At 53.9% G+C, this 5,624-nt stretch overlaps 1 pseudogene; it reads left to right on the top strand.

The window, feature by feature from the left end:
• Nucleotides 1-202, top strand: LOC139229440 (U2 spliceosomal RNA; annotated as a pseudogene).
• Nucleotides 203-5,624: the final 5,422 nt, after the last annotated feature.

Below are 5,624 nucleotides of genomic sequence, written 5' to 3'. Positions count from 1 at the left end.
CGGCCTTCTCGGCCTTTTGGCTAAGATCATGCGTAACTGACCTGACAGGGGAGTAACCACCATAACCCCAAGGTGGTTCTCCCTGGATCAGGAAGGTATATGCTTGCTTTTTTGGAAATAGGAGGTGTGTGGGGGGCTTGACCCATCCACCTCCATGGCACGAACCTGGTATTGCAGTACTTCCAGGAACGGTGCAGTGGCTCTAGGCCTTTTGGCTAAGAGCATTGGCGCAGAGTGATCCTTGAATGGGCCCAAGGTGACCTCTGGCGTTTGTGATTTGACAAAGAATTGGAACGCTTGGCTACGAATTTCAAAAAAAAATAAATAAATAAATAAATGCCGGCCTTGCCAGCAACGCCCACATCCCAGGAACGAATAAAAGTGTCTTAAAAAATATGTGATAAATGCAACATGTTATTGCTTTATGAAACAAACAGATCTACCCATACACAGGCAAAACACTGCGGGTGCTGGAGTCTGAAATAAAAACAGAACATGCTGGAAATACTCAGCAGGTCGGGCAGCATCTGTGGAGAGAGAAACAAAGTTAACGTTTCAGGTTGCTGGCTGCGCGAGAACCCGAGAGGAAAATCATCGGGGGCAATAATCCATCGAGCTGAAACATTAACTCTGTTTCTCTCTCCACAGAAGCTGCTCGACCTGCTGGGCAGGTCCAACACTTTCTGTTTATATTTCACATCTACTTGTACCTGCCTCGCCGGGGCTCAGTGGGCAGAACGCTCGCCTCGGGGTCAGAAGGTCGTGGGTTCAAGTCCATTCCAGAAACTTGAGCACAAAATCTAGGCCGGCCCTCCCAGTGCCGCACTGTCGGAGGGGCAGTACTGAGGGAGCGCCGCACTGTCGGAGGGACAGTACTGAGGGAGTACTGCACTGTCGGAGGGGCAGTACTGAGGGAGCGCCGCACTGTCGGAGGGGCAGTACTGAGGGAGCCCCGCATTGTCGGAGGGGGAGTACTGAGGGAGCCCCGTACTGTCGGAGGGGCAGTACTGAGGGAGCCCCGCACTGTCGGAGGGGCAGTACTGAGGGAGCTCCGCACTGTCGGAGGGGTAGTACTGAGGGAGCCCTGCACTGTCGGAGGGGCAGTACTGAGGGAGCGCTGCACTGTCGGAGGGGCAGTACTGAGGGAGTGGCGCACTGTCGGAGGGGCAGTACTGAGGGAGTGCTGCACTGTCAGAGGGGCAGTGCTGAGGGAGTGCCGCACTGTCAGAGGGGCAGTGCTGACGGAGCGCTGCACTGTCAGATGGGCAGTACTGAGGGAGTGCTGCACTGTCGGAGGGGTAGTACTGAGGGAGTGCTGCACTGTCGGAGTGGCAGTACTGAGGGAGTGCTGCACTGTCGGAGAGGCAGTGCTGAGGGAGTGCAGCACTGTCGGAGGGGCAGTACTGAGGGGGTGCTGCACTGTCGGAGGGGCAGTACTGAGGGAGTGCTGCACTGTCGGAGGGGCAGTACTGAGGGAGTGCCGCACTGTCAGAGGGGCAGTACTGAGGGAGCGCTGCACTGTCAGAGGGGCAGTACTGAGGGAACCCCGCACTGTCGGAGGGGCAGTACTGAGGGAGTGCTGCACTGTCGGAGTGGCAGTACTGAGGGAGCCCCGCACTGTCGGAGGGGCAGTACTGAGGGAGCGCCGCACTGTCAGAGGGGCAGTACTGAGGGAGCGCCGCACTGTCAGAGGGGCAGTACTGAGGGAGCGCTGCACTGTCGGAGGGACAGTACTGAGGGAGTGCCGCACTGTCGGAGGGGCTCTCTTTCGGATGAGACTTTCAACCGAGGACCCGTCTATTCTCTCAGATGGACGTAAAAGATTCCATGGCATTATTTTGAAGAAGAGCAGCTGTCCTGAGGCCAATATTTATCCCTGAATCATCAGAACAAAATCAGATTATCCGGTCATTATCACATTGCTGTGTGTGGGAGCTTGCTGTGCGCAAATTGGCTGCCGCGTTTCCCACATTACAACAATGACTGCACTTCAAAAGTAATTGTCTGTAAAGCGCTTTGAGACGTTCGTTGGTCGTGAAAGGCGCTATATAAATGCAAGTCTTTCTTTCTTTCGTACTCCCCTTTCTCAACATTTAGCGATCCAGTTTACGGATTACACAGATGTACAGAAACAATCCACCGCTCCGTGCCGGGGTTTATGCTCCACACCAGCCCCCTCCCACCCCTCTCCATCTCACCCCATCACCATATCCTTCTATTCCTTTCTCCCCCATGTGTTTATCCAGCTTCTCCTTAAATACATCGATACTATTCGCCTCAACCCCTCCCTGTGGCAGCGAGTCCCACATTCTCACCGCTCTCTGGGTAAAGTTTCTCCTGAATTCCCCATTGGGTTTCTGCGTGACTGTCTTATATCGATGGCCCTGGCTCTGGCCTCCCCCACAAGTGTTGTTCTGTTAAAGGTGACCCAGAATTAGTTACGTTTTCTGAGACTCAGTTCCAGGTGGTTTTCGAGGGCATTGCAACAAACAGCGCGCACGGTATACATTGAGCTGGGAATGGTTACGTGTCGTTTGATAACTCTCAGGTGTGGCACCGGTTGACAGTCTCGTGGTCACAGGTGCTGGAACTGTTGTAGGGGGAAAACTCGAGCCTTGTTATTGTCAACCGTACCTCTGGGACTGCAGTCCCTAGCCAGCCCGGACCGATGGGCTCAAATCCCCACTGTCTGTAAGGCTCGTGTGTGTGAAATAGGTTTGGAACATTCTCAAAGTCAAAGGTGTTAAAATCTCACTCACCACAAAACGCTTTTGAACAAGTCTCCAGCCTGAAATTGTTGGCCACAAAATTGGTGATCGCATTTGAAGAATTCAAGGAAGATCTGATCCCCCCTGCAGCCCCCCCTGCACCTCCCAAACCCCCCTCCCCCTCTGCCCCCCACCTCACAAACCCCCCTCCCCCCAAACCCCCCGCCCCCCCCATCTCCCAAACCCCCCTCCCCCCCAGCCCACCCCATCCCCACCCCCCCAAACCCCCCTCCACCCCCTCCCCCCCAAACCCCCCTCCCACCACCGCCCCCCCCGCCCCCAAACCCCCACTTCACCTCCGCCCCCCACCTCCGCATACACAACCTCTCCCCCCCCGCCCCCCAAACCCCCCTCCCCCCCGCCCCCCAAACCCCCCCGCCCACCTCCCAAACCCCCTTCCCCCCCGCCCCCACAAACCCCCCCCCGCCCACCTTCCAAGCCCCCCTCCACCTCGGTTCCCCCCATCCCCACCCCCCCAAACCCCACTTCACCTCCGCCCCCCCACCTCCGCACCCCCACCTCCTCCCCCCCACCTCCGCACCCCCCCCCCCCATATCAAAGGGCTCGCTTGTGAAGAGCGTTCTGTAGCCGAGCCACAGACAGGGTGGGAGCCAGGAGCCCGTTCCCTCTTCTCTGCTGAGCTAACTGAGGCGTTTGGAGCCTACAACAAGAACTTGCATTTAAATAGCGCCTTCAATAATGTCGGAAAACGCCCCAAGGCGCTTCGCAGGTGCGATTGTCAAACACAATTTGACACTGGGGCACATAAGGAGATGTCAGGACAGCGAGGCCAAAGCCGGAGGTTTTAAGGAGCATCTTAGAGGAGTAAAGAGGCAGAGAGGTTTAGGGAGGGTGCCTGCAGTCCCACACTACGTGGTTAACCTCAAAAGTCAAGTCGTACAAGCAATTTCTTTTCAAATAAATTCTGGGGATGTGGGCATCGCCAGCGAGGCTGGCATTTATTGCCCATCCCTGGTTGCCCTGGGAAGGTGATGGCAGGCTGCCTTCTTGAACCACTGTCAAAGTTTGATCCAAACTGATTGGCTTGGTCAGCCCCTTCAGAGGGGCAGCTAAAAGTCAACCACGTTGGGTGTGGGTCTGGAGTCACCTATAGGCCCAGACCGGGTAAGGCCGGTAGGTTTCCTTCCCGAAGGGGACATCAGTGAACCCGTTGGGATTTAACGACAATCCGAGAGCTTCTTGGTCGCTTTGACTAAGACTAGCTTCTTATTTCCAGATTTTGTTTTTAATTGAATTTAAATTCAATTCAAACGGACGAGTAATCACGAGGTGCGGAGGAAGTGTTTCCACTGGCGGGAGAGTCGGTGAGCAGAGGATGCAGGTTGTGGATAATTGGCGAAGGAACCAGTGGAGAAAAAACAATAAGCTTTTATCTCCGTTAATTTCAGCCATCAGCAGCTCAATTTCACAAATATAAAACCAATCAAGGTGCACTTTGTGTGTTCAAGGTAATTGAGATGACCAACGAAGACTGAACTAATCTTAATTACCTCGAAATGATTGGATTCAAAATACAGACGTCCAACTGGGGACAGTGTGCCTCACGTATATTTAATGTAAATCTCATGTAGTTTAATCTTACTTTCATCTGTGAATGATTAAATGAAAATAATTGCTGGCGGAACGCAATGACTCCTGATGAGAATGGCCCCCTCTCTCGGCCAGAGACAAACTTTGCCGCGCCTTTTACCGACAGCGCAATGCTCAGCTTGCAATGTATGCGCCTCTGTGCATGCTCACAGGTTTCTGGGGCTGTTGCGTGCACTTCTGCCCCACGCTCCTGATCTTTGGGCACCCGGTGCGGAGGGGAGCGGGCAGGTCCGAGGGCCTCCTCGTGGGACTGCTCCTGGGCCCGGCCAAGGGGGCCATCAGCCGGTCCAGGCAGAGGGCGGTCGAGGGGGTCGTTCAGCCCGACTGCCTGCCTCTCTTCCGCGGTTACATCTGAGCCAGGGTGTCCCTGGAGATGGAGCACGCAGTGTCCACCGGTACGCTCGCGGCCTTCCGCGAGAGGTGGGCGCCGGAGGGACTGGAGTGCATCATCACCCCCGGCAACCAAATTTTAATCTGAACTAAGTTTCCTTTAAAGTTTAATTTGGAAATTTTGGGTTTCTAGTGCCCTTCCCAAAAGGGGCCACTTGATTGAATGTTACGCTCAAAATAGTTGTAGAGCTGTTGCATTGTGAGTGGCTTAGCCGGTCACATGATTTTCACAAGACCCAATAAAACCCCAGTCCACGATGAGGCAGGTGGTTGTGAGCCCGGTGGATGAACTGGTAATGTGTCGTGTGATTGTTAAACCTTTGTTAATAAACCAACTGGTTTTTAACAGCGATGTGTTGCTGTGAATCTGTATGTAAAGCACCCATGCAGCAAATACTTTACACCGTTGATCTCCTCCTTGTTCCTCCTGAGCTCCACATAAACCCTCCGACACACCCTTCCTCCTCACTGTGTTCCAATCAATAGCTTTTCTCCACAGAACTGTGTAAGTCCTTGCTTCTCCCAATCTCTACTTTGCTTCTACAGTCTTTTGAACGCCGAGTTTAATGCCATTTAACTCAATGCTGCCCAATGTGCTAGCTACTAACCACATGTGGCTATTTGCAAATCCAGACGTGGCTAATCGGTAAATATCAAATGAGCAACAGTCACTGAGCCGCTGATCTCGATATTCATACTTGCACGGCATGTGTGTATGAACTTTAACCTTTTTCGTGCATTTGTTGAACACGTAAATCCAGGTTGACACTCCAGTGCAGTACCGAGGGAGCGCCACACTGTCGGAGGGGCAGTACTGAGGGAGTGCTGCACTGTCGGAGGGGCAGTACTGAGGGA

Source organism: Pristiophorus japonicus, chromosome 18 (assembly GCF_044704955.1).
Source record: "Pristiophorus japonicus isolate sPriJap1 chromosome 18, sPriJap1.hap1, whole genome shotgun sequence".
In the NCBI taxonomy this organism is placed as follows: Eukaryota; Metazoa; Chordata; class Chondrichthyes; family Pristiophoridae; genus Pristiophorus; species Pristiophorus japonicus.
This window is presented reverse-complemented; position numbering and strand designations above follow the sequence as displayed.